This window comes from Macrobrachium rosenbergii, chromosome 44 (assembly GCF_040412425.1).
Source record: "Macrobrachium rosenbergii isolate ZJJX-2024 chromosome 44, ASM4041242v1, whole genome shotgun sequence".
Lineage (NCBI taxonomy): Eukaryota > Metazoa > Arthropoda > Malacostraca > Decapoda > Palaemonidae > Macrobrachium > Macrobrachium rosenbergii.
Genome location: NC_089784.1, coordinates 17,852,117 through 17,873,003, shown reverse-complemented (window position 1 = coordinate 17,873,003; position 20,887 = coordinate 17,852,117). Strand labels below are relative to the sequence as shown.

The window sequence follows — 20,887 nt, the reverse complement described above, 5'->3', positions numbered from 1 at the left end:
TAGGATAGCAGGAAGCTGTTGACGCCCAATTTCGTTCCTTTCTCAAAATCCTCCGCAGGAAACCAATGCTGGAACATGAATCATAAGAAGCCTGTGATTTATGTCTCTGACTCTGGAATTCTCCCAAGGGATCAATGAATTTTAACAGGATACAATTTTCAGTAACAACCTACGGACGGAAATTCACAGTACACATAAGAAATGAGAATTCTGATCAGCTTATTGGGCAGCGAGATAAATGCACGTAAGCCTGTCATTATATATATATATATATATATATATATATATATATATATATATATATATATATATATATATATATATATATATATATATATATATATATATATATATATATATATATATATATATATATATATATATATATATATATATATATATATATATATATATATATATATATATATATATATATATATATATATATATATATATATATATATATATATATATATAATCTCACTGTATACACAGACCGAGTTACTTATATGGTATGTGTTGAGTGAAAAATTTTCCTTTTTTTTTATGCATGAAAAATATTTTATACGTAATATTTTCATTGTTCAAAGTATTTCAGTACAAAAAGTACAAACGAATCATATTAACAAGGGGAAGAATTTGCGAATTTTAGAAAGCATTTTCACGCGAATTTATCACTTAAGCAAAAAATATTTGTTAATACACCAATAAAAACTCAGTTGATTCTTAACCTGTGTAAATTCTAATTTTCATAATGAACAGTCTATACGCTCAACATTCCAATATTTTTTCTTCAGTAATGTAAAAAGCTTCCAGATATTTTCTTGGAATAAGTTAACATGAATGTTAATATTAATATTCCCAGGCATGTTTATATGCATGTTATTGCAGATGCCTAGGAAGTTTTCCGTGAGTGAAACTAACTTTTGGGAAACGTGAATGTACCTCGAGATATAAGACCAGAGAGAGAGAGAGAGAGAGAGAGAGAGAGAGAGAGAGAGAGAGAGAGAGAGAGAGAGAGAGAGAGAGAGAGAGAGAGATCTTTGATGATTAATACAGCTTCTGTGTACGCATCCTCATCTTCGGTTATGATGTTCTGTTGTTGAACCATGATTGTGCGTCTGGCACCGCTATAGGTGCCAACAACACAGGCCATCACCGTGACGTGGCTAAAATCTTCATGGGTCGCGGCTGAGAGTTTCATAACTGTTTAAAATTTTAAATGGCTCAGTTTGCCAGCTTGAACGTCGTCACATTCACTATTTGATAGTAGTTGTTTGTTAGAAGTCATAGATGATCTAGATTTAGGGAAATCAACCTTTGTGCAAACTAACCTTAAATGTAACACAATTTTCTTCGTAATTACTCTGTTTGGGACCCAAGTAGTAATAAATTAAATTTTACTTTTAAATCTAACATAAGCCACAACCATTGTCATCGTTAAGTATATCTAATGTGCCCTTTGCTCGATACAAAGCTAAAATCAACGTCTCTTAAGAAATCTCACACATGAACTAGGCCCAGTTCATATCATGAAACAGGACTCGTAAGTTTACCAAATACGTTAGTACAAAGGCATGAAGTTCAGTCACAAATATTAGCAAATGAATAACGACAATTATTTTCTTCCTTGTTTGTCAAAATGCACATTTCTCCCTAATATATAGTCATATGGATCAACGCACATTTGTGCAGCTGGTCTGATAAATATTCAGTTATGAAGTACAGGGTAATGTTACATTATATTAGCTTTGCTTTAGTTTTTGCAAGGTATTTTTTCTTGTAAAAGCTGGACGAGCGAGTTTTTCCTAATTTTTCCTCGTTGGGCGAGTGGGTTCCGTTCTCTGGCCGCGAGTTCGAATCTCCGACCGGCCAATGAAGAGTAAGAGGAATTTATTTCTGGTGATAGAAATTCATTTCTCGCTATAATGTGGTTCGGATTCCACAATAAGCTGTAGGTCCCGTTGATAGGTAACCAATAGGTTCTTAACCACGTAAAATAAATCTAATCCTTCTGGCCAGTCCTAGGAGAGCTGTTAATCAGCTCAGTGGTCTGGTTAAACTAAGGTATATTTAACCTTTATTTTTTGCAAGACAATTTTTCTTGTAAAAGCTGGACTTTATTATCACCCAAACTCCTGCCTTCGGATTTTCTTATCTAGTTTATAGCGTAAAGAGCGAGTTTTTCTTATTTTTGTTGTTGTTGAAAGTAAGTAATATATGATTTAAACGTCATTGTCAGAATCCTGTCCACATAATTGTTTGTGTCTCCAAAATGAAGAGAGAAGTTGGTACATTTGAAAAGAACGCCTTTTTTGTATTTGCAATTTAAGTTTTATTAAAAAAAAACATTAACATCGACCTTCGGTTCAAACGAACACCGTCCAAAAAGATTGTTCACTATACGTCATCTTTAACTCCGGATGTCAAATGAAAGGACGAACACTAATGATGCGAGACCTTTGGAAAAATGATTTCGCTTTCACTGTCTTTAAATATTTCAGAAGGGGTATCCTTGGGAGTTCTTTATCTGAACTCTCCTCATTCATAGCAGGAAGTTTTAAATTATATTGATGACGAAGCTTAAAACGGTAAATATTTTGTGCACGTTAAAGTTGTTTGGAAGGATAGTAAGAATTATGGGTGGGATAATAATTATTCACTAATTAACACAAAAAAAATGTTCTTTTAATAACAAAAGAATTTTCTCTAAAGTATATATTTCTGTTATATGAAGAGTTGTTTCATCTCTTTTTTTTTATCATGCTTTCACAGCTTATCCTAATTACCTCCTTCAACGAAGCTTCATGGAATTTATTTATTTACGTGCGCCATTGGGGTCTTTCTTTCTTTCTGTCCGTCTATAAGATGTCTCAAACCATAACATATAAAATTTAACAAGATTTTGTGAGTAGGTGATTATGGGCACATAAAATTTGATTAGATTTTCGGAGTCATCCGGATAATGATGCATAACCGGCTGCTGTTCAAGCTTCTTACTTCTGAAAATACTTAAAAAAATCATGTGGCATTCCTTTGCAATGTAGTGTAAACGGACTCTTGTCCTAAGGATTACTTATATTTATGAGATGTAAGTGAGGATTATGATTTTGACATAATTGCTGATAAGCATGATAAAACATAAGTGACCCACTTATAAGATTAAGAAGAGAAATGACCCCGAGCCAACTGTAAGGTGAAGGTTCTACCTTGTAGCTCCCCATCTCTCTCATCTTCTCTAAATGAATACTGACATTATTTGTTGGTAACCTCTATTTGATGGGAGTGAAGTTTTCTTAATTGTGTTCGTGTCTAACTGCCATGAAATTCCTCCTTTCTGTTCAGAGAAAAAAAAAATGTAGTTTCAAAGATTTTACTTCAGACTAAAGTACGGACTTCCTTGTTGTTAACCAGACTTAAAAAAAAATTTGTCTTTGGACATTTTTCATGGCAGTAAGCTATTATTCTGTCGGTCATCATAGCAATATAGGCTACTGTTGGCGTTTTATGTTTTTGGTAATATCTATTGGCAATTGTATTTCAAGAATATTTAACATTTTACTCCTAAACTGAATAAGATATCCACTGCTTCGGGTTGGAGAACATTAAAACATAAATCTACGCACAAGATTTTTGTTGTTCCGTCAGCTCATGTTCCATTGTTCCATCACAGTGATATAAAGTGTAAGAGTAATTTCTTGTCGGGTAAAACCTCATGAACCCCCATAATGGTTCTGAATATTAAAAAGAGGGCGATTATAACAAAAATAATTCGTCTATGAAACGACAGTAAAAATAATATCAGTGGAACTATTATCAAGATTCAGATAAGAAAAACGAGAAAGCACAATGACGACATTCCCCTTATAACAAGTCTAAATTATGTTCTGTTAAAAAGTGTACATAATTATAAAAATTTGTCATATATGTTTTCAGCCCTGTGAACCGTAAATTGATGAAGCAAGCCAACGTACTTTTTTCAAAGATTTCATGACATATTTTCATGCCCCGTACAAACTACCTTGATTATCTCCATGGCAACAGGTTGGCAGTTACTAGAGCAGTGCATTTAATTAAACGAGGAACTTACGTCATGCCATCTGCGTGACCTGTCACACGAAACGTTCATTAGGGTTTATTAGCGGTAATCATCGCCATTGCATGAGGAAAGATGATGCCACCGCTCAGATTATAAAACCCTGGAAAAACTTAATTACTTCAGAAATATGATTCAAATACAATTCATACTTGTGAGAGGTCACCGTCTAGAGAGAGAGAGAGAGAGAGAGAGAGAGAGAGAGAGAGAGAGAGAGAGAGAGAGAGAGAGAGTCTTCAGAGACCACTTTTATCTGTGTTGTAGGATAGATAGATGGACAGCTGGATAAAATTGAATCTGCTCCTCTAGGAAAGGAATTTTTGCTGGAACACAATAACAGTGAATGGTTCTTAAACAAGGATGGGTTTCCGAAGACTTTTAATTACTTGAAAACTTTTAGTCTAGAATTAGCAAAAGGAAACAAAAGGGTTGGTTCACTGGAATGATGGATTGATTTGGGGGGACTAGCATCGAATATAAAGTGTGACAGTCATATAAAAAAACCGTGAAAGGTAGGGTTCTTAATATATATTTATATATTTGTGTTTGTGTATATATATATTATATATAATCAATTGCAAATTTATAATTATTCAGTACTTTTATTATGTATGCGGAATTGTTATGTTGCTATCTAGACCTACTTTGTAATGTTAAGAATTCCATAAAAAAGATGTATGTCCTACCTGGTCAGTAATATAAACTGATAATCGTTAAGTAAAAAGGAATTACCAAGCCCCCTGACTTCACTCAAGTAATGTACCGGCAGACTTGCCTCTTTGGAATTTTGATGTACATAAAAGAGTTGAGGGTTCCAAATGTTTTTTAAAAACCCTTCCTTTGGCGTATGGTTAGTTTAGATCTATGCAGCTTAAATATGTTAGACATTTTATACTGTTTTAGATTTTATTTTTTTGTTAGGTCAAAAATTAAACTCTCTCTCTCTCTCTCTCTCTCTCTCTCTCTCTCTCTCTCTCTCTCTCTATATATATATATATATATATATATATATATATATATATATATATATATATATATACAATGGGCACAGGATATAGAATCAGTAAAATCTATAATACTTAGAAAATTTCCGTTACATTATAATCAATCTGGTGATTGATATCTCTGTCTTATTTTTAATAACCCTTCTGTAACGTTCTATTTGAATCTCATAACCAAGAAATCATTTAAGCTCAAGAAGATTGACAATAAAATAGAATGAAAAATAATGAGATAAGTTTTAGCTTTCATAAATGTCCCGACAGTGAAACGTATCTTTATGTATATTGCTTATTATTATCTTATTATATTTTCTTTTGAAATATATATCGCTCACGCTAAGATTAGATAGAATGAACTTATCGGAAAATCGTTTAGCATTAATCCTGAGATTACAATTAATTAGCAAGACCGATGCAACGATTCTGCGTATTTCATTCTAGAACTTTTATGCCTAAAGTTACGATTAATATCCTTCCATTTCATTTGAAACATCAATCTTTTAAGAAAAATGCGCCGGAAGTTTCATGTTCATAGGTTCTCCCATTATGTATCTTGATAGCTACAGTTACTTCTTAGATAAATTATTAAAAAATATTATGTGCTTTTCACTGTTTGACATGTCCGGAAAAAATGGAGGTGGCCACCTACACCAGTACTGGCCGAATACATTATCCGCAGCCTTTTGAGATAAAGCTAACATAATTTTTTCCAAGGTGCTGTCGGTTTGAATAAACAGAAGACAGCCATTTTTTCATGCCATGTGGTTTCAGTCAAACCCGCAGTGGAAAAAAGTATTTTAAATTGTTACTTAAAAAGTACTAAATAGGCTATAGGGCACTAAGTATTGTCCTGTATAAGTACAATTATGAAAGGCTATTTTTTTTTACTTTAATTATTAAAGTCTTCTCTCGCTAAAAAAATAAAAATAATTACTAGTCGCACAGCCTGCGAAGACTTTAATTATTTCCTCTGGACGATGAGGAATCCTTGTTTCAGCCAGATACGAAAGCAGGAGATTTGCAAACTAAACAGTAAAAAATCCAAAATGGATGGGGTGCACAGTGGTAACTCTCTCTCTCTCTCTCTCTCTTTCTCTCTCTTTTAGTTTTCTGTGTTAATGGTCTTTGAAAACCATTATATTTTTCAAAAGCATTTATTCCTGTCTCTCTCGCCCTCAGATCTATTTAAATAAAGACTATTCTTTGAGGCTTGAATTTCAAGTCAGTGGCCCTGGGCTGGTTCCATATGAATAGGGTTTATCTTCTGAATAATAATAATAATAATAATAATAATAATAATAATAATAATAATAATAATAATAATAATAATAATAATAATTAGGCATTGGATATTTTATCATTAATAGTGTTGTTAATATCATTATTCAATCATTACTAATATTATGCAATAGTTATCCAGCTCTCTTTTCAAGTCACCACAAAAATATTCAGTAGTTTTTAAGATCAATGATGGTAAAACTGAATAAAAGACTTAGATATTATTGACTGACAAAGATATAAATGGGTAAAACAATGAGTTTCATTTTAAAAACAGAAAACCATAAATTATATCCTTTTCTCAAACCATTTTATATTACGTATTTAAAATTCTAAATTAAGAATCAAGTCAGAAAAGATGAAACAATAAGGGAAAAATAAATTATGCACACTAAACAAGTAAAAAAGGCTCGGCGCAATCATACGGTGGTCGACTCAGCCACGGCCCATAAAATTGCGGCACATGAAACTCAGCCACTGTCCGGTGGCGTTGTTTATTCCGTACAATTATGTATAAATTTAATGGATAATAAATACGTTGTGTTAGCACCTCTGGCAACTTATAGACCCCGTAATTATTTTGCATTGTTCCAACGCTCAACTACCGATTTTCAGAATTTTCGACTCTTGCTCTTTCGTTCCTTTGATTTTTTTCACGCAACTCAATGACTACAAACCTCTGTATTGCTCGATCGCTCTTTTCACATATACTGACATCGTTACTATACACTTGTATATGGATAATAAATACATAGCACCTCTGGCGTATAGACGTAATTATTTTATTGTTCCAATATGATTATGAATTTTATGCTCTTTCGTTCCTTTGATTTTTATACAATATATACAAAATATTGCTATGTATATGTATATATATATATATATATATATATATATATATATATATATATATATATATATATATATATATATATATATATATATATATATATATATATATATATATATATATATAATATGTGTGTGTATAGTGTGTATGTATGTATGTATGTATGTGTGTATATGTGTATGTTTGCCACGAATAAATATGTACCCTTTTACGGACTAAAAGTTAAAAAAATGCCCCAGGAGATGAAAATTATTCATGAAGAGTCAGCAGGGCAGTAAATTCTGTGACTTTCTTTTCAGATAAAAAAGGAGACATAAAAATAAATCGGATATTTATGTGAGATCCTGATTGCTGTCTTTGATGTCCTCTTTAGCGAAGATAATGCGTGCAAGGGAGCGGAATGAGACACTTGGTGGCGATTAACGATCGTTTTAAAGCTGTCTGTCCCTCTTTTGCGTTAGACATTTATTTGAGGGCTCACTCGGAACGCCTTTGGCATCGCTCTCTGAACAGAAGGTAGAGATAAATGGACGATGTTTTCTCTCTCTTTGAAATTAGTGTTAGTGTTTTTTGTTTATCTTTTTTACCTGATAGGTGAGACGGGTGGAAGAAGAATGAGGGCAGTTAGCAGTTAGCTAGCTAACCATGGTAGGGAATAGCTTGGAAAGTTAAGTATCAGTAAGAGTAATGTAAAGTGTGGTTTAGCCACAATTTTATTTAGATAAAGGTACAGTTTTTCTTACTATGGTCTTAATATTAATATACTACAGTAATGATTTTGCGCTACATTAACATAGTGAGTTGTACAGATTACATATTTTAACTTTTATTTCTTAATAGTATGATTCTATTTAGATGAAGTTGCAATTTTTCTTGTTTTATTGTAAATTAGCAATTAGTCTTTTAAGCCATTGTGCTTTAGAATTTAAGCAAGCTGATGTTACTGTGATTTTTACATAGAAATTTCCCTATTTTTTTTTGTTTTTTATATATTAATATTTGCAATATATATATATATATATATATATATATATATATATATATATATATACTGTATATATATATATACACATATGTATATATATATATATATATATATATATATATATGTGTATATATATATATATATATATATATATATATATGTATATATATATATATATATATATATATATATATATATATATATATATATATATATATATATATATATATACACACACACACACACACACACACACACACACACACACACACACACACACACACACACACACACACACACACTCTTATATATAACTACCAATAGAATCAATTGTGGATGAGTAAAAAACACCACTGACATCGCAGGCCTCATTATCTAAGTTTTCTGCAGTCGACAAAGTTTTCCCAAAATTTGTCGGAAGAAAACTTTTCTCCACTTTGCTTGTTACAAGCTCTGAAACACCGACATTACACTTAATTGGCTCGAGTAACACCCCCGAAACTTGAGAGTCCCATGATACCGAGAACCCAGACAACGAGGCCAACAGGAGGTGCAAATGGTGACTGTCCTTTGGTTCCTCTAAAATCATTCTACTTTACTCCTAACTTCATGTTGAAGCTTCTGGTAAAACTCCGATATCAAAAGGGAATATAAGTATTACCCTTTTAATAATGCCATTAATATTTGTTAACAACAACATGAGCAGCATTAACAGAAATGCTTGTTGTCTTGTACATCATTATTATCATTTGTAAATGCATTGGTGGGTAGTCTGAAGCTGGTTAACAGCAGCTTTTCCAGTTCAAACGTTCTTATTATAAAATAAACTCTTTAAAAAGATAATATGGAATTACCCGAAGATTAATGTACATGGTTACATAAATCTATTCTTTATAAAGACCCGAGGTTATCCTAAAATGAAAAGTGAAAGTTAATCTAACAATTTGCTGCAAAAATAAATGAAATAAATTAGAGAGAGAGAGAGAGAGAGAGAGAGAGAGAGAGAGAGAGAGAGAGAGAGAGAGAGAGAGAGAGAGAGAGAGAACTATTTTACGGCTAGTACTTGGTGTTGGAGTAGCTAACTGTATGCCATTCTGGTATATCGTATAACATTTTCAGCCACATTTTGATAGAAAGATTAATAATATCTCTACTCTCGTCGCACACCTGAGTAACAAATATTAAATCATGAACAGTTTTAGCAGAGCAAAATGCTAGGGTGCCTATGTCCTTCTATTAATAGATAATAAGTCACAAGGTGTGATTAAGTGTTACGTAGTTGTTATAATGCATAGTGATATTCAGTATCAGTAACAGTGATAGCTGATCCATGATAACTGATTAACGATGATTATCAGCCTATAAGTGGACTATGAAACTCAATTAACTCAATTAACAGGAAAGCGCTGGATGTTTCATTTGTAACAAATTTTTTTTTTTTATAAAATCTTTACTTATCTTTTCACTCATCGTTGTGTGAGATATATATTTTTCTGAAGGAAAGGATATTAAGTAGTTTAGTAATAATCCTTAATTACCTTTAGATTGTCTTTGTTTACAAGGATTTTTTTCTGGTTTCAAAATAATGACGAAAATCACCACCTCTACTGTGAAAATTATTTATTGTATTTTAAGAGTGGCCTTTTTCCTAGACTTGCTTCGTCAGGTAATCGTAGAAATGACGAATAACAGACAAAAACAGTGGATAATCACTTCGTTACTTTGTCATTTGTGCTTTTGTAGATGTGACAGTTTCAAAAATCTCCCTACTCGTAACAATTATTTTTCGTTAATCATTATTTTTCCACGCGAAACAAAATTAGATTTCTGTAAATTAGGTTAACTGGGCCTTTTGTTGTACTTTTTTGCTTAGTTAAAAAATCCAGTTTTGTTTTCATTACAATTATTTACAAGAAGAGATTAAAAAGCATAGTCATAACTTCATTTGCAATTAATATTTTCAAATAATATCAAGAAGCGTTCTTTCACTTTATTGTTAAAATTATAACAATATAAACAAAGTTTTAGTGTATAGCTCCGGTTTTAGCCTTTGCGAATTTACAGTTATTTAAAAAAGTATTGTAAATAAATTTTATACAATAATACTTCAATAATGTTCTCTTTCTATTAAGCATCAACGGTTTTTCTTATTGTCAATAAACGTTATTTTGATTTGAATTCATTATTGACGATATCAGTGCATAATGCTATCACGGATGGATCTGAGAGCATAATAATCATGTATCTTTAGTAGTTTCTTATAAAATCTTCCTTCTATACCTTGAGTTTAGAAGGAAATGTTAAGATAAATAAGAAGGTAGGAAAATACACTTACACATTCGGATAATACTCCTACACTTATGCCTACCAACAGAAGATAAATAGTCCTTTTGCTATCTTAGAAAAATAAAAAAAGGAAAGTTATTTATACATGCAGTTTCATAGACTATTACCAATTATGTTAAAAAAGGAAATTATTTGAATTCTCATTACGAAATCATTACGTAAATAATGTTATAGTGTCCTTATCAAGGTTATAAAAGTAAAATTCTTTCAGGGAAGATTCTGATAACTATGAAAAGTTAAAAGCCTTTTACATGATAGTTATGTCGCCATTGAAAGCATTGTTCAATATTCTCATAACATTTCTACTCAGAGTATGCTGTTGCTACATTTCGTCTGAAAAGTGGCTGATATTGCCTTTTGTGTTGAGGGTTTAATGTAGTTTTAATACTCCCTTTTGGCCCAATTTTTTTTATGAAGTTAAGGTTTGTAAATGATGATAATAATAATGACATTTCTGGAATATCAAATGAGATACTATTTCCAGCATAATATCTGCGTTCATCTTCCATCTAAGTCGATTTAAAAAAAGGTTGGGGATAAAACTTCACTACACCATTCACAAGGCTCTCGGGACATTCAGTGAATTATTTTTCACTAACTGCACACTTCGAAGTACTCATTTAAAATGTAGTTTACTTTCCAATACAGAAAAGTTACCGTAAATATTTTTCATAAATTCTTCCAACATTCTGTTTCCTCTTCCATATTCCATCTCCAGTGGAGTTTTTTTTCGAAAAGCTCATTTATTTCTTCATTCCGTGCAACAAAATTCTTTTAATTATGAGCAATGCTAACCTTCCAGCTCTTATCATCACCTCAGTTACTTTCCCTAACCATAAAGTATTGATAACACAGCGTCATTCCTCTGGAGAATTCCGTCACCTGTTTGCATATTATATTTATATTATATATATATATATATATATATATATATATATATATATATATATATATATATTTACAATATATATATATATATATATATATATATATATATATATATATATATATATATATATATATATATATATATACTGTATATATATGCCTGTTGTAGTCTACTGGGAGCTGTAAACAGAGATGGCTCTCGTGTAGGTTTTAAACTGATTGATATCCTTGTGGATGATGGATGAGATCTGTCAACAGCGAAGACGGATGCAATTTACAGTCTTTGGTCTAGTGGTGCTATATACGTCGGATACATTTTCATTACCTTTCCAAATACGAGAAGTACATGCAAAATGTTAAGCCATGTAGCTGATAAGAAACAAGAATGAGTAGATAACTGGTATATACTGTATATGAAATTAATGCTGTTACTTTTCTATAAAAAACTTTTACTGCAATATTTTTCAAGTAGTTAAGTGAGCCAATAGAAATATATATGCATAGACTCACTCTCACTCTCTCTTTGTGTAGATGTTTGTGTGTGCACGTTATGTGTGTGTGTGTGTGTGTGTGTATTTACAATGGTGCTGAACTAGAGAGAAATGTGGACGATACGTGATCTAGAAGAGGTTCTGGAAAAGAAATAACCTGAATATCTTAGAATATCGCGAGTGTGTGCAAAACAGAGATGAACTGGTTAGTGCACTTAAAGGATTCGATACGTTACAGATGAGCCTTTTGTATAAATACAAGGAGAGTGAAACTGACGAATATTTACAAGAACAGGTCCATCCACGAATCAACAGTTACAGCAGAATGTGGTTGTGAGCACTAGTTTCTTAGTTTTTGGTAGCCAAGGGAAACATTGATGTCAAAAGAGCAGTAAGCCGAGTTACAAGTGAAGGACAATTTACTGACGCAGGTCATTTCCAAGAAAGAAGGAATTGCGTAAAATACAAAGCCTAAAGCATCAGCCTAAAAACTTTTAATATTTAATTAAAGATCGATTATCACTTGTTCAGTTTCAAATAAACAAAACAAACCCGTGCATCAGCATTATGATTAATAAGAAAGACTGTTGTCTTGCCATTATTATTATTTTAATTAGCGGTAATAATTTGTATTTGATTTTCCAATGTTCTAATGTTTTTTCTTTTCATTTTTATATGTATAGCACTCGATATATTTCACTTTTAACGTAAATACTATTTTTGTTAGGAAAAAATTATAACCTCATTGGTTTGCATCATCTAAATAGATACTGAAGGACTCTTCTTCACATTTCATGCATAGGAAACCAGAGCAAAAAATAGTTATATCTAAAGTAGCACAATAAATACGAGAAGTACTTACTGTACCCTCCCCAGTTGTGGGGAAAACTAAAGAAATAATAAAAGAAAACCTTTTGCAGCTGCTGAGAAATGGTTCCAGATATTGTTCCTTTTCTGTGTCACTCCACTGTTGACATTTTCGGTGGAAGGAAGGCGACCACTGCCTTAATAAAAAAGACTACCCAGTAGTTTTGAGGAGTTCAGAACTGCTCTGTTTTTAGTATTTTGCAGAAGTTGAGAAAATTCTTTTTTAAGTCAGTGATTACCGTCTCTTTGAATTTTAGGATAATGAAGAAATTACTTATATCCAGTTCTACCGAAAAGAACTTTGTATGATAATAAATAGCTTTAATGTAGTGTTTGTTATAGAACTTTTCATTTTTCAACTGCTAGACCTATTCAGTTGTCTTAAAGTTACAGATTTATTTAAAATAAAATTATTTTTTCATAACAAACCAAGAGACTTTATTTCTTTTGTCACGAAGATTTGATGCTATTTTCACATATTTGGTTTGTGTGACTGTGTTTTTATTAAGGAAAAATGGTTTTTATTAAGGAAAAATTGTTTCCTTAATAAAAACACAAATTCACAGAAACCAAATATAAAGGATGTGACAGTAATAACAAATTTACCGCCAAGCATCCAGCAATCCCAAAAAATTGACTGCAAGGAAAACCCAGCAGCGGAGCGCCACCAAACATGAAAAATCGAAGGGCCCCATTTCACTCAAAATTCAGCTCCCCTTAGGAGACTGGGATTTCCCGGGTACACAGAACTTGACCTGCATTCAGAAAAGAGTAAAATATTCGCTCTTTTGTTGAGCGCAGTAACTTTAGAGACACTGTCTGGTGATATTAAGTTTTACTTTTATTTGTCGTGAAACAAGCGTTCTCTGGCAAACACAATTTGCAAGTGTGACTATTTTCTTTTTTATTCTGTTGTACATTTCAAATGTCAGATTAAAATCTTGACTTGTAAATTATTAATGATAAGACTCTCACTAATAATTCTCATCACCTGACATTTTTCAGTTGGGGTCGATCGTCCCATTTATAGTTCTACATGGAGTTGACTTGGTAATAAGATAAGACGTTGAATGGCAGAATTACATTGGGTGAGTAACTGACTCATTTAATGCTATTATTCATAATTATATATGATCATTTTGTGTAATGTCCAATTAAGGCATCAAGTGGCACGTAAGTATTGGCACCTACAGTAGGTAATCATTCCATGACTGGATATAAACTAGTCTGTTGATGAAGTCGACATGAATGGCATTAGTAATTTGGGTGTCAGGAAAATCAGGGGTCATGTGGCGCTATTTTCAATGTATTTAACTGGCTCCAGATTTTGCATACAATTAATACTTTCACATCGATTTCCGTTTTTGTGTTGACAAACATTTTACCAGTCTAACAATATAAAACTTAAAGGACATAAACCTTGTTTTTCATCATGTGCTTTTATTCATAACCAAAATTCAGCTTATATATATATATATATATATATATATATATATATATATATATATATATATATATATATATATGTGTATATATATATATATATATATATATATATATATATATATATATATATATATATATATATATATATATATATATATATATATATATATATATTGAATGTAAAACAATTACAGCATAATATATAATAGTATATATATATATATATAGAATATATTTTGTAAATCTGTATAACATGAAACAATTACAGGTAACTGTCATGATGTTTTCTTGAGAAGAAGGAATATTGGATTAACTTTGTTCTTGTTGGAAATAGGTCTGTGTGTAATTTCATGCACTCGAAAACTTAGGCGTAGGCCATGTGTGGTTTATTTTCAAATTAATTGTGAGGCCTATGTACAAGTGGTGGCTTTCATAATTATTATTAGTATTAGTATTATTACTTATAAACTCGTGCCGTCAAAAATCAACAATAGTGTAGTAATGCTCAAATCTGAGGCGACTTGATTCTTTTTGTATCGTCCAACATGTCAGACTTAACGTAATGTTGCCAAGTAGTGTTAAACATTTTTTTTATTACCAACATGTCGACAAGCTTGCGAATTCACAGCTAGCACTATTTTCCCTATGGTTATGTAAATATGAACCCTTTTATGCGTTGGTATAATTCGTAACCTGTGTGATTTGAACTAATTTTTTTTTTACTTTGTCTAGCTCAAAGCACGGTGTGATAAGATTATTTTGTTCGATTTGGAACGATTGACATAGAATCAATATTACTGTTATAGTATAAAAACACTTTATATATCTTAATCTGTTATATTCTTGTATGGGGTCAAAGTAGGTTTTATTTTTATCGTCAAGGGTAGTAGGGCGCCATATTTTACCACTGAATTTAGGTAATACCGATTGTTTAGTCGCCGCTTATGTGCTGATTCGATGGTGTTAATGAAAATGCATTTATTTTGCAGACAGTTTACAATTTCACTGAATGGTCTATTAATCAACGGAGCTACGTAATAATGCATTTACTAATGAAAAACAACAATTCTATATTTTAGAGTCTACATTTATTTCGTCAATAAATACGGTAGTTGTGACAGAACACCACTTTCATATTATTACATGGCATGCATTTACCTGCACTCATCAGTCAGCAATGAAAGGGTTTCAGATATTTATGAGTTATAGAAGATTATCAAATAAACCTAATTTTAATCCTTGCTGAACAACTATATTGATCCAGGGCTATACCTCGCCTTATATGCGCTTTCTGTTATATGTAACTTTGAGCTATTCTTTAACTTCGTGTATCATGATAAGAGAAATTAGTACAAAAAAAAAAAGGTTATCACCAACAACAGATAGTAATGTTACCTTTGTGCAATCGAGCTTAAGTTTAAAAGAAATAGGTCTGCGTGAAATTTCCCTAAATTTTTTTCATAATAATATAGTGACATTGTAAAAGAGATAGAGCTATATGGTTGTTGACAATCAGTTCATCCAATATTCAATCTCTTTGCGATTCTAAAAATGCAAAATGATTGGGGCTGTGTTGTGAAATGCAGAACTGCATATCCACGAAGAATTTTCTGAACCGGCAAAATCGAATTATTGGTCGTGTATCCTTCTATTAAATCAGGTTTATGCTATTATATAGCACAATTGAACACTGGAGCTTTTAGAATTTATTTTTTTATTACTTATTTACTTATTTATTAATTTTTTTAGTAATTTCATGTCTTTTAAGTGGTTCGTTTCTGTGTACTCTTGTAAGAGTAGTAAAAACGAACAGTCACTTCATTCTTTAGTACGTATACCGTACACACAAGTTCATGTATACACACACACACACATATATATATATACATACATACATACATATATATATATATATATATATATATATATATATATATATATATATATATATATATATATTATATAATTCCATATATGTGATTATTATAATTATAATTACGTGGCTAATGCTGTAATATTACATTATGCATTCAAATGGTCTTTAATAGAACATATATGCAGTTTAAATGGGTGAATTGAGATACTCGGCTAATAATAATAATGAATAGCACATATATATATATATATGAGATATATATATATAATATATAATAATAATATATATATATATATATATATATATATATATATATATATATAAATAATGAACGAATTGATTATTTCATTACTAGCCGAGTAGCTCTATTGACCCATGTACTATTCAATGCATATACTCGGAACATGTTAAAGACCATTTGAATACATAATGTTCTATTACAGCATTAGCCACGTAATGTTCAGTAATTACGATACTGTGATCGCATTTACGGAATTATGCTCTTATGAAAGATTTGATCAGCATATGATAATTTGGAAAATGATTTAGTTTGGATAGCTCTTCTGGAGATGATAAATCAATGGAGGATATTTTTGTCAGTTGTAAACATATGAATGCTGTTCCCGTCAAATTATCATTTTTTGAGGTAATATTCATTTCCCAATTTGAATTACAGAACTCTGGATATAATTATTAACATTTTTTTCCTGACAACAAATAAGGGCAGTGAAATTAGTTATTTAGTTTCAATCAGCATTCAATTGGAACCACGTTGTTTTTATTGCAAAACTAATCATTTCCATTGTAATTATCAAGATTAGTATAACCCTTTCTCCTGTTATACAAATAAATTAATTTGAATAATATAACCCATAACAAGATCATTGAGTCATTTATGCAAGAGCCGAGTTGCTTAAACATTTCATTCACAATGTAAGACAGAAAAGAAATATAGGCTTCTGGCCATAATTATTTCTTCAAGATCATTTCTTTTTTAAAATTCAGTCACAACGAAAGTAACTAATTCCTTTGAAGTGTGAATTCCACTTTCAATGGGTTTGCTTATAAGGTGATTGAGTAAATCTACAATACTCTTCCGACAATATTTCCATGAGATGATACAAGTAACCCTTTGAAAATTCAAAACTGGTTAACTGTTTAGAATGAAACATCACTGCTAGTAGAGAAAATCAACGTAAAATAAGATATCGACTTGTTTTGGTTTTTTACTTATATTTCTAAGGTTTTCTATTTAACACACATAAAAGGGAGAATTTTTATTTTTTGCGGTTTTTAATATCTTACCCATTTTTTTTAAGGAATGGCTACTAACACCTAACACCTAATATGAAAAGAAATTGTTAAAACTTGACACATTAAAGAGTTGTCCTTATAACTGCTTTTGGTTTGACTTAACTGAGGAAGTAAAGATGCGGACTACGCATAGTTAAAGAAATGACTTGAATGAAGAACTGAACAAATATTGAGCCTCTAAATTTCGGTTGTACATTCGGTAAATGTCATTTGAACACCTTGGTATTTTCACAGCAACGGCATCCATCAAACATTGTCATTGTTGACCCAAAAGATGAACTTATTCACGTTCATCGCCTACTCTAGAGAGAGAGAGAGAGAGAGAGAGAGAGAGAGAGAGAGAGAGAGAGAGAGAGAGAGAGAGAGAGAGAGGACAATCAACTATTCGACACTGATATGATAACCCGAAGAATTTCCTGGGACAGTTTCTAGTCAATGTTGATATAGCTTAAACACAGTTTATTGACAAGGCAACGTCCCCTTGTCGCTCGAAGGAGCAAAGAGAAATATTAGGAATTTGAGGAGAGAGAGACGTTTACAATAAGATAATCTCATCAAATTCTAATATAGAGAATTCCTGGAAAATTTTCCGTAACAAATCTTTTATGCATGACAGCAATCCATTAACTGGCTCTGTTTTGCTGGGCTCGCCTAACTTCCTTTGAGCTAGGGAAAAGATATAGATTTGGGAAATGTTTAAACCAAAATGGATAAACTTGCTAATTAATTTAAGAAATTAGCCAGTGAAATCATGAAAATTTTATCTCTTTTTTAAATACACTGAAAACGTATAACAGAAAGTACATGGCATGTTTAATGCTCCATGGGTTATGAATAATTAGGGATCAGTTTTACCCTGAGGTTTCCATTTTTACTGTTTGCATTATTTACATGGTTATAAGTTTTACCAAGTAGAGGAGATTTGCCAGTCAATAATTAACTAATTTGTTTTCAAATTCCTCTGTATACTAGATTCATACATTTTCAAGTTCTGTAAAAACAGCTAAAATTCCCGCCATCTAGACGGTGAGCAAAATTACCGATGCCAGCTACTAAAAACTACAAAAACAAGATATCATCCTGTATTCTTGTAACCGCAATTATTTACTTATTTTTCTTCACGTAAATAAATGGAGAAAATAGAAGAGATGTAATCAACATTGATAGCTGAAAAGTATATAAATGCAACTTTTTATTGTGCATAACACTTGTTCAAACTTTTCAAACCGGCCTTACCAGTTCGAACATAGTATGTCAGAAACCTGACGGCCATGAAATGAATAGAAATAATTTTCAAGTCTTGCAGCGTAAATTCTGTCTCACCCAACAGAGTCCCAACTCGACTGTAACTGACAATGCAATGTAAACTTTATTGCCGCAGGAATAAAATCGGAATGCTTTGTCTCGTTGTTCAAAATGTCCCTTAGTAAAAGAACATTTTTTTAGATCCCTCGTCACAACAAATTTATTCCGGTGCTATACAATTTCCCTCTTTTTTTAAATAAAATAAAAGAATATACATTTTTTATGAAACTAAAAGGAATCGATAATTTACATAAAAAAGCATACCGAATATACATTTTTTTATGAAACTAAAAGGAATCGATAATTTATATAAAGAAGCATACCTATTTCAGTTTGCAAACAATTTAGTTTTCATAATTTGATCAAATTGTTCTCAGGTTTTGCTGAAAAATGATACTAGAAAAAATGATCCAGAGGCGAGAACAGTTCAACGAAAGCCAATAGTAGGTAAAAGACCTCTTGGTGCTCTGCGGTGGTCCTATTGATATTTAAATTCAGTAACCATCTTTCCTCCTTTATCAGAATTTTTTCCCTTATATTTACAAACAGATACTGATAAAGAATTTGTCCGTCGAAATCCGTATTCTTCATCCCTCAGTTTTGCTTTGCAAAATTAGATAACGTACTTTGTTACCAGTTATTTGCGAATATCCTCATATTTCATTACATTGCGTATAGCAAAAGTTTGATTTTTCTGTATGACTTGTTTTCAGCACAGTCTTCGATCACATATTACTTTCTCTTCACAGCCCAAAAAGACTTCTGCTTCTGTTTACTTTATAATTACTATGTCAACTTTACAAAATGCTGGGCAAAGAAAGTGATTCTCCCAAAGACCACTTTTGAAGGTTACTTACAATTGTCTGATATTCCTTATTCCTAAGGACTACATGAATGTTACTGATATTTGCATAACCCTGTATCATTAATGAAATTATAGCCTTTTTTATCAACTGGAAGAGCTTCATGCATCTTTGAAAGAATTCTTGACGAAGTTTTTGTTTTCGTTAGGGATGCGTTACTGTCCCTGAGTACTTCTCTTCACTGGGCAGCTAAAAAAAGTTGTTAGGTTGTAGCGGAAGGCGTGAGTAAGAGGCTGCATCTACAAACTTACTGATGCAGTGCCTGACACGAGGCGAACAAAACAGAGGTCAGAGTACAACCAACTGTATTTGTTGGAGGATGTAAAGATGTACATAAAACTATATACAAGACACGAATGAAATGATAGTCCATATAGCTGGAATGCTGACATTGCAATGCTTGCGCTAAGAATGATACATTTAACATAAAGATGATATGAACAAGAATATACGTATAAAGGATGAGTGACAACTGTGCTTCTTGTATGCGTGGGCTTGGTGCGCGGAGACGCTCCTTGTGAGGAGAATAGCTGGCTAGGTAAGATGAACAGTGTGTGGGTCCGTGTTGGACCCTACAAGGTATTATTGTAGTGAATATCAGTGCTTATTCGACTAGGTCTCATTTCTTTTCATATAGGGTCATCTGTAGGCAAATATCTGTAATTGCGGGAGTTTAATAATTATAGACTACTGTTTGTTAGTATTCGCGTCCACAGGGTCACAGAACTGAAGAAAATTCTGCTTATATGTGAAAAAAAAATTCTTTTGTCAAGAAAAGAGCTTATGCGTACTTTTATGGTATCTATATGCATATCTGATACCATTATCCGAACTTTATATATTTTGTAAAGGCACAAACGCCTACCTTGTCCTGAAACTTCTTTTCGTGATGCCCCAGTCATATCATATTCCAGAATTTATGTTGATGGTGTCCTGCCAAAGCGTTACTTCAGTGAGATTATCATATGAAACAAACTGTAACTTACACAACACGTTTTGTAAATTGGTCGTTACCAGGGGCGTAAAAAAGTACTCTCTAGCATTTATCGCTATTTGGTGTCATGAAGTGTTATACCAACGACCCTAATCGATGAATTTTTCCAATATTTACAGTCTTGAAATATTCTCTGTTCTGTGAAAATTACATTATTACTTATTTTTTCACTCCAGCCACGAAAGAGATATTTCTCATGCATGTAGAATGTCTTTATCTTGGATCATAGACTAAAATAATTTTACAAAAAATGTTATCTTTGGGTTCTTTTCAATACCACCATTACT

General features: G+C 31.7%; 1 long non-coding RNA gene across 1 annotated transcript in view; it reads left to right on the top strand.

Moving 5' to 3' along the window:
* Positions 1–20,887, top strand: part of LOC136829139 (uncharacterized) — an 82,480-nt gene that overhangs the window by 4,282 nt on the left and 57,311 nt on the right. The window contains exon 2 of the long non-coding RNA XR_010850313.1: positions 13,808–13,890. This is a non-coding gene — a long non-coding RNA (uncharacterized lncRNA). The remainder of the gene's footprint in view (positions 1–13,807; positions 13,891–20,887) is intronic.